General features: G+C 39.4%; 1 long non-coding RNA gene across 1 annotated transcript; it reads right to left on the reverse strand.

Annotated features, from left to right (window-relative positions):
- Positions 1–1054: 1054 nt before the first annotated feature.
- On the reverse strand, positions 1055–4083 carry LOC124873050. Its single transcript, XR_007039424.1, has 9 exons — positions 4005–4083; positions 3059–3910; positions 2930–2971; positions 2645–2850; positions 2244–2571; positions 2082–2175; positions 1864–2008; positions 1416–1542; positions 1055–1191 (listed from the first exon to the last, which is right to left on the reverse strand). It is a non-coding gene; the product is annotated as an uncharacterized LOC124873050 (long non-coding RNA).
- Positions 4084–10154: the final 6071 nt, after the last annotated feature.

Here is a 10154-nt window from a genome sequence, read left to right on the forward strand (position 1 = left end):
TATCATCAGTATCATCCCCAGGCGAGATGTGAGACCCAAATCCAGCTCGGGCACTCGCAAACCAGCTGTACCGGCTATAGCTGTAGGGCTATAACCACCCAAAACTCCAGTTGATATTGAGTGACAAATACAGAAATTATACAAATAAATCACAGCAAAAGCAACAAAGTGAAACTTTTGCGTATTATGGTTTTTTTTCATAAAATTACTACATCACTTGCTACAGGCTATGTGTTGATTTGAGAAAGCATATAGTTAAGTGTTTAATCAATCATTATTATATTTTTTGTTTGATAACAGATTCCTTTGATAATGAACTATCATCTGTACTACACGCGCCATCACTACTGTATATTTGTTTATTGCGGTTTAAAATGACCTAATCCTATATTTTAAGATGTCAAGACATTTTCACTATTACCGTTGTTTTGCCCATGTCTTTAGCCTCTATTTTGCACAGCATCAGAACTCAGTTGTGGTGAATTATTTATCTTAGAAATTGTATAGTAACAGTACATTTAGTTGTACAGTCAAACATGTTTATTCATACTACAAACACAAGCTCTCAAGACAACATAACGCCAGGTTACAAATAAATGAACATTAGCTTATAAACTTTTGGTTTCCCCGCAGTCATTTAATGTAAACAAAACAGAAGCTAACTTTATTGGTAGTTTGAAATAATCATATAACTGTGCCTTTTCTTTCTAACTGGTCTTCTCTTTTGACCAGCTTTATATTTGGAAAAAAACATTAACGCTGTTGGCAATGGCATCGGCAGAGCCTCAAGATATACATGTAATTATCTTTAAAATCGTTAGCAGTTTGTTTTGAAAGTTGTCTGAATTGCTTATTTATTTAACTTATCTAAATTGCTAACTTTTTTATAGGGCATTGTACAACAAGAGTTTATATCCAGACTGATTATGAAATTGGAGACAGCCCTCGGAAGAACACCTCTCGACACAGATTTTTTGGAATTTGCATGTCGTCAGGAGCTGTATCTCTGGGAAGCACTTTCTAGACACGTGGATGTCCCAGCAGAAATCATACAGGCCATACAATATTAATCTCGTTTGGCGTCTGTTAGTGGCACATGTGTCTGACCTGAAACCCACTGGAAGAAACCTGGCACTGACAATTGCTTTGCTCCACAAGCATTAGATGGGCTCCCATCTTGATTCTCTGTTCCTGGAGGGACAAAATAATGTCACAAAAATACCATACATTTTTGTTGCACCCTTATGCACCATGTGTGAGCTAATGAATGTACAATGTGTAAATCTGCTTCTCAAAACATGTATTTACATATTAAACTACTTAATTTTTCTTTGCAAAATAGGAGATTGTTTTCTGAACAGTTTTTTTTAGGGTTACCAGTGGAATTTATGAAGTGGCCAGTGCTCTGTAGCTACCTTGGCCTTCCAGGATTTGCAAGAAGTCCTGCAAAAAGTTGATAATGTTTACTTCCTTTCGGTGTCTTACTGATCCCTTTCCACTGAACTCAGGAGACAGAGCCTGTAGAATGAAGTGTGCATCCACCTACAAAATATGTTTTTAAAAAATGTGTGAATTAGAAAAGATTTACCTACCAATCAAATAAGTCAGTGCAGTGATATTAGTACACAGCCTGAGGTTACTACTTTTACCACTTTCACAACTGTAGCTGCAACAGTGCAAAAATGCTGCTTATGTAAAATCAAGAAACATTGCAAACAAAGGACAAGGAAAGCACAATAAAAACAGCAAATAAAATCAGTACAAAAATAAAAGCAGGTTGTGCCAAAAGCCAAAGAAAAGAAATGTGTTTTCAGAAAGGTTTTAAAAGTGGACAGTGAAGGGGCCTATAGAATTTTTACTTACTTCTTTTAGGTTTCCGGGAAGGAAGAGCGGCTGGAAAACCTGGTGATGATGTGGCACCAGCTCATCTAAACCATTGATAGCCAGTCCTTCCCTAAGCTTAGTTAGCATCGGTATGAGCCTAATCCCTGAATGCAGTCTGATGGCACTAGTAAAACAAATGCAAATCTAGTAATGTTTTTGTAAGTCACAGGGATTTTTTTAATGCTGCATTAACATACTCAATAATAGCCTTTTTCTGATCGCTGTGAATGGGACCTGTGTAGCCACATGCTGCAATGAAAAGTCTCTCAGTGTCTCTCCTGCACCTTCCACCTTAAACAAATCACATCTGTTGGTACCATTTAAGAGTAAAAAATAATATAATAATTTGTTTAATTTACCTTTTGAATCAGATTTTGGATTTCTGTATCAGTCACCTCCAGCAAATCTTCATTTGTTACTTGTCCATGACACAACAAATGGTAGGACCAAGTCGAAAAGAAGTTTGGTGCTGGTCCTCCTTGAACCAAACTGGTGGCAATGACCTCCCCACAGATTCGTAAAGACAGTAAAAAGCCAGTTAGGCTGTATTGCTCTTTAATTGCTGTATGGCATTATATTACACATACCTGTATCTGTTGTCCTGGTAGTAGGAAATACTATATTTAGGGTTTTTGCCCTTATATGCATCTCCTTCAAATAAATTCAACTCAAGGCCTCACATCATTTCTATGAAGAAAACAGTTTGCCATTTACAAATCCTTTCTAAGATGGTATCTTGATGTTAGTAAGGATTACATACCGGTAAGAAACTTTCTACGTAGTGCTCCATCATCAATGCCTTGTTCTCCAATAAAGCAAATATGCAGTTGGTTCTTGGGGGAGGCCTGTTTCTGTCTGGCCCACTGTTTCAGACCTCTCTGGTAGAGGTCCTCCCTTGTCACATTAATGTTAAAGGTTTTAGTGGTGTCAATTCTTTCTTGTAGAAACCTCAGGATGTCTGATAAGCTATTGACAACAACAAAAACATATTAAAACAAGTTGTGTAGAAAACCTAGCTAGATACAAAATTGCTAAAAGTGCATACCTGCTCAAGTGCTTTGAGGTGTCATCTGCACCTAGTATGGTGCTGTGAAGATGTTAACATATAAACAAAAAATCTGTTTTAAATCTTTGATAAAACACTCTGAACAATGTATATGGTAAAAACATGTACCTGTGCCTTTCCTTTTCACCACACATGCTGGCATGTATTTGGATAAACTCCTGTGTGAATTCATTATCACACAATGGACATGAAACCTATTATAGACATAATTTCAAAATAACTAGCGAACAAGCAATCATAGGAACTCTATACTGACTAGCATCAAAGTTGCTTAAAACTTTTTGTATATTGCTTCTTTGCATGTTCCATGTTTTCTGTTGTACCCTTTTGGTTATTTACAGCTCTGTCATCTTACATTTTTGTCAGATCCCACTGGAGAACTGGGTGGCTATAGGAAAAATTATAACACACGTGTATTTATGAAAAGAAAAAATATACTTTAGCTAAGTACAGCACTGCCATATACTTATACTGACAGCAGAGTCCGCAGGATTAATGGTCACCTATATAATTACAGATGATCAATTTAAAGAAATAAGGTATGGGAGATACAATGACTTTAGATGTGATTAAAAACTCACAGTTGTATCATCTTCCAAGACAATTACTTCACGGTCACTATAAAAGACAAATCAGTAATAAAGTGTACACATATGTACATTCACACATTAAACATTTTGTTTATATCATATACCTCATTGATGTCTGGTGTACTGAAGCAGTTCTGTACATGAACAGAGAGAAGCTGGAGTGGGATGTGTTCATGACACGAAGAACATCGTGCTCTAGGCATGGCCTGGAACTCCTTTGCTGAAAAAGGGAGGGGAATTGTGTCCAGCACCTGTTGTATAGGCATTATATACAGACACCCACGGCCTCCCCAGGTCTTTACAAGACTGCTGCCTGTATACACCATCTCTTCTGGGGTGATCACATTGAGCTTTCTTTGGCTCGATCCTCCTGTTGTTAAAAATTTACAAAATCATTAACCCCTCACATACATGTTGAAAATATCAAGTAATATTATTTATTAATATTTAGGTTTTGATTTTACCCATAGCTTTATGGATTAACCAGCCCCCTTTTAAATCCTTCATTTTTGGATATGTCTCACAAAGAATGTCTAAGATCTGTCAAAAATCATATGGACGATTACTACATTAAAATAGTTGAGCAAACATTGTACTTTTTAAAATGCGAAAATGGCACTCAGAAACAGTTAAGGCAAATAAAAATAAAAAAATCCAAAGAAAAACAGACAAGTGTACAAATAAAATATATCTGATGTATCAACAGTGTGTAAATATATGTTAAAAAAAGTAGTATGCAGAAACTTCAGAGGGTGCTGCATAAGATACTAAGCAATTGGAAAGTGCAAGCAAAGACTTGGTGTTCTCCTGCTCCCATTAAAGCATTTGCAGAGAATGATGATGATGAAAATATCTCCTTGTGATTTGCATCCTCAGGAATTTGAACTGTCTTCTTTCCTAACCCAGCTTGAAGAAGGGTTAGCTCCTCAGAATGTTTTGGTGTTTTTTCTGTGGGTTTGTGTAAAAGGAAAAAAGCCACCAGTGTTCTCTTTATTTCTGCTCTCTTTACCGCCATTCCATTTTTGTCTTTAAAAAGACCTGGAAAACATCTGGACAACTTCAAAGTTAATTAAGAGCTTCACATATATTCTCCACTCTCGGAGAATTTGTCAAAATACAGCGATATAACACATCCTTGGAAATGTTTTTCCAAACCTGGCCATGTTTCGCTGAATTGGGGTGGAACATGAGGGTGCCTCACTATGTCCCTGTCATCCTGTTGCCTCTCCCCCTGTTCCCTGTCCCCTAGCCTAGACATGGCGATTGACTGAGCTTTACTGCAACTAATTATATGTGCTCTTTTTCAGACTCTAACCTTGAAAACTGGCTCAGAGTTGATCTGTTCTTTCTTTCTAGGTGAAACGACTAAAGGAGCTACATCCATTAACATTTACTTTTCCTTCCCATAGAAAGTACTCCTGGATCAGTACTTCTTTGTTCTCTTTGTGTCTCTGCTCTGTTCTTTCTCTCAAACCCCGAGGCGGTTGTGGCAGATGGCCGCTCACACTGAGCCTGGTTTTGCTGGAGGTTTCTTCCTGTTAAAAGGGAGTTTTTCCTCTCTACTGTCGCTACATGCATGCTTAGTATGAGGGATTGCTGCAAAGTCAACCCCAGTGACTGTCCACTGTCTCTACATGGTCATCCGGGAGGAGTGAATGCTGTAAAGTCACTGACTGGATGCAATGTGCTGGGTTTCCTTAGATAGAAAAACCTTTTATCTAATTTGAATAAAAAGCTAACTCCGACTGCACTGTTCAATGGTTAGGACTAATTGGAATGTATGTACCTGACTGTTGTGAAGTGCCTTGAGACAATATGTGTTGTGAATTGGCGCTATATAAATAAAACTGAATTGAATTGAATTGCAGAGACTTTAATCCTACTGCTATAATTGTATAATTTCTGTATTTGTCACTCAATATCAAATGGAGTTTTGGGTGGTTATAGCCCTTGTATCCCCTGCTGATTCCTTTCGCAGAAGGCAGCTAAATGTTAGCTTAACCTATTAGCTACTGAATGTTTTAACCTGTTAAACTGTCTTTTTCCAGACCAAGAAATATTGTGAATTTTGAATAAATACATGTATGATCCGATACAACTATGAAACATGCATAATGTTCTATGATAAATAAAGCCCTTAATGACCAAACTCCCTTTCCTGAAAAAAGGGCTTAGGCCCTGTCTGAGCAACAACATTTATTTGTAACTGACACTAAGTTACAAATAAATGTCTAGAGTTTTGAAAATATAGACCAAATTTGATAACTGTTAATGTGAGAGATGGTGTAGGTACCAGATATGCTCGGGTGGTCGGATCGGCTCGGGGCCCTACGCCTGCTGATGATGTCACACTATCTGATTGGCTAAACATTGGCAGTGACATCACAGCCAGCAATGACTTTGATCCTCCAAACCAGAGCCAATCAGAAGCAGGAAACGGCACAGTCTGATTTGCATACGGCCCTTTAAAAGCAGCCCCTCTGTGCTCATTTGTTTACTAACTTTCTTTTCTCTTCTTTGCAGGTACACCTCAAAAATAACCAAAGCAATATCGGTTCTCTCTCGAGAACTAGCTCTGTCGGCTTGGCTTAGGCCCTGTCTGAGCAACAACATTTATTTGTAACTGACACTAACTGACACTAAGTTACAAATAAATGTCTGGAGTTTTGAAAATATAGACCAAATTTGATAACTCTTAATATGAGAGACGGTGTAGGTACCAGATCTGCTCGGGTGGTCGGATATGCTAGGGGCTCTACGTCTGCTGATGACGTCACACTATCTGATTGGCTGAACATTGGCACGATGACGTAAAACATTGTGGTTGGTCCGGACAACCTACTGACGTACCTTTGGGGGGGATTGCCTTTTGTATGAAACATGGACGACTTTTAAAATAAATCTCCCATTACCCTTCGAAAGGAACTTACCACAGCCTAACCACCACTTCTAAAAATCCCGAGAGCAGAATCAGTGTAAAGAATCAATGAAGTGTGAGGTTTAAAGTTAAATGTATGCACTTTAGGGTCGGAGGTCACTGCCTTTATTAATATTTGTATCAACAGAGAGATGTAAACACTGGAACTGATATGTGGTCTAATGTATTTGTTTTTTTGGCATGATAAGGTATAATTGATATTTGGTCTAACAAATAATAGTGCCAGATACACACCATAAACAAACTGACTTCATAAAGAGCCAGTTTTGTGTACTTCTGACGCTACTTCTGCAGCAGTCCTGAGTCGTTGCACAGCAACGATGCACCCGTGTCATGTGACAGTCACGTGATGTACGATCCAGTGATATGTATTAAAGAACTCAACCACATGTCACAGAGTGACATCAGAGCCAGCAATGACTTTGATCCTTCCGACCAGAGCCAATCAGAAGCAGGCAACGGCACAGTCTGATGTGCATACGGCCTCTATAAAAGCAGCCCTTCTGTGCCTCATTTGTTTACTAACTTTCTCTTCTCTTCTTTGCAGGTACTCCTCAAAAATAATCAAAGCAATATCGGTTCTCTCTAGAGAACCAGCTCTGTCGGCTTGGCTTAGGCCCTGTCTGAGCAACAACATTTATTTGTAACTGACACTAAGTTACAAATAAATGTCTAGAGTTTTGAAAATATAGACCAAATTTGAAAACTGTTAATGTGAGAGACGATGTAGGTACCAGATCTGCTCGAGTGGCCAGATCTGCTCGGGGACCTACGCCTGCTGATGATGTAACACTATCTGATTGGCTAAACATTGGCAGTGACATCACAGCCAGCAATCCCTTTGATCCTCCAAACCAGAGCCAATCAGAAGCAGCCAACGGCACAGTCTGATTTGCATATGGCCCCTTTAAAAGCAGCCACTCTGCGCTCATTTGTTTACTAACTTTCTCTTCTCTTCTTTGCAAGTACACCTCAAAAATAACCAAAGCAATATCGGTTCTCTCTCGAGAACTAGCTCTGTCGGCTTGGCTTAGGCCCTGTCTGAGCAACAACATTTATTTGTAACTGACACTAATTGATACTAAGTTACAAATAAATGTCTGGAGTTTTGAAAATATAGACCAAATTTGATAACTCTTAATATGAGAGATGGTGTAGGTACCAGATCTGCTCGGGTGGTCGGATATGCTAGGGGCTCTACGTCTGCTGATGACGTCACACTATCTGATTGGCTGAACATTGGCACGATGACGTAAAACATTGTGGTTGGTCCGGACAACCTACTGACGTACCTTTGGGGGGGATTGCCTTTTGTATGAAACATGGACGACTTTTAAAATAAATCTCCCATTACCCTTCGAAAGGAACTTACCACAGCCTAACCACCACTTCTAAAAATCCCGAGAGCAGAATCAGTGTAAAGAATCAATGAAGTGTGAGGTTTAAAGTTAAATGTATGCACTTTAGGGTCGGAGGTCACTGCCTTTTATTAATATTTGTATCAACAGAGAGATGTAAACACTGGAACTGATATGTGGTCTAATATATTTGTTTTTTTGGCATGATAAGGTATAATTGATATTTGGTCTAACAAATAATAGTGCCAGATACACACCATAAACAAACTGACTTCATAAAGAGCCAGTTTTGTGTACTTCTGACGCTACTTCTGCAGCAGTCCTGAGTCGTTGCACAGCAACGATGCACCCGTGTCATGTGACAGTCACGTGATGTACGATCCAGTGATATGTATTAAAGAACTCAACCACATGTCACAGAGTGACATCAGATCCAGCAATGACTTTGATCCTCCGACTTGAGCCAATCAGAAGCAGGCAACGGCACAGTCTGATGTGCATACAGCCTCTATAAAAGCAGCCCTTCTGTGCTCATTTGTTTACTAACTTTCTCTTCTCTTCTTTGAAGTTACTCCTAAAAAATAATCAAAGCAATATCGGTTCTCTCTAGAGAACCAGCTCTGTCGGCTTGGCTTAGGCCCTGTCTGAGCAACAACATTTATTTGTAACTGACACTAAGTTACAAATAAATGTCTAGAGTTTTGAAAATATAGACCAAATTTTAAAACTGTTAATGTGAGAGACGATGTAGGTACCAGATCTGCTCGAGTGGTCAGATCTGCTCAGGGACCTACACCTGCTGATGATGTAACACTATCTGATTGGCTAAACATTGGCGGTGACATCAGAGCCAGCAATGACTTTGATCCTCCAAACCAGAGCCAATCAGAAGCAGCCAACGGCACAGTCCGATTTGCATACGGCCCCTTTAAAAGCAGCCCCTCTGCGCTCATTTGTTTACTAACTTTCTCTTCTCTTCTTTGCAAGTACACCTAAAAAATAACCAAAGCAATATCGGTTCTCTCTCGAGAACTAGCTCTGTCGGCTTGGCTTAGGCCCTGTCTGAGCAACAACATTTATTTGTAACTGACACTAACTGACATTAAGTTACAAATAAATGTCTGGAGTTTTGAAAATATTGACCAAATTTGATAACTCTTAATATGAGAGACGGTGTAGGTACCAGATCTGCTCGGGTGGTCGGATATGCTAGGGGCTCTACGTCTGCTGATGACGTCACACTATCTGATTGGCTGAACATTGGCACGATGACGTAAAACATTGTGGTTGGTCCGGACAACCTACTGACGTACCTTTGGGGGGGATTGCCTTTTGTATGAAACATGGACGACTTTTAAAATAAATCTCCCATTACCCTTCGAAAGGAACTTACCACAGCCTAACCACCACTTCTAAAAATCCCGAGAGCAGAATCAGTGTAAAGAATCAATGAAGTGTGAGGTTTAAAGTTAAATGTATGCACTTTAGGGTCGGAGGTCACTGCCTTTATTAATATTTGTATCAACAGAGAGATGTAAACACTGGAACTGATATGTGGTCTAATATATTTGTTTTTTTGGCATGATAAGGTATAAGTGATATTTGGTCTAACAAATAATAGTGCCAGATACACACCATAAACAAACTGACTTCATAAAGAGCCAGTTTTGTGTACTTCTGACGCTACTTCTGCAGCAGTCCTGAGTCGTTGCACAGCAACGATGCACCCGTGTCATGTGACAGTCACGTGATGTACGATCCAGTGATATGTATTAAAGAACTCAACCACATGTCACAGAGTGACATCAGAGCCAGCAATCCCTTTGATCCTCCAAACCAGAGCCAATCAGAAGCAGGCAACGGCACAGTCTGATGTGCATACGGCCTCTATAAAAGCAGCCCTTCTGTGCTCATTTGTTTACTAACTTTCTCTTCTCTTCTTTGAAGTTACTCCTAAAAAATAATCAAAGCAATATCGGTTCTCTCTAGAGAACCAGCTCTGTCGGCTTGGCTTAGGCCCTGTCTGAGCAACAACATTTATTTGTAACTGACACTAAGTTACAAATAAATGTCTAGAGTTTTGAAAATATAGACCAAATTTGAAAACTGTTAATGTGAGAGATGGGGTAGGTACCAGATCTGCTCGAGTGGCCAGATCTGCTCGGGGACCTACACCTGCTGATGATGTAACACTATCTGATTGGCTAAACATTGGCGGTGACATCAGAGCCAGCAATGACTTTGATCCTCAAAACCAGAGCCAATCAGAAGCAGCCAACGGCACAGTCTGATTTGCATACGGCCCCTTTAAAAGCAGC

The sequence above is a fragment of the Girardinichthys multiradiatus genome, chromosome 8 (assembly GCF_021462225.1).
Source record: "Girardinichthys multiradiatus isolate DD_20200921_A chromosome 8, DD_fGirMul_XY1, whole genome shotgun sequence".
NCBI lineage: Eukaryota > Metazoa > Chordata > Actinopteri > Cyprinodontiformes > Goodeidae > Girardinichthys > Girardinichthys multiradiatus.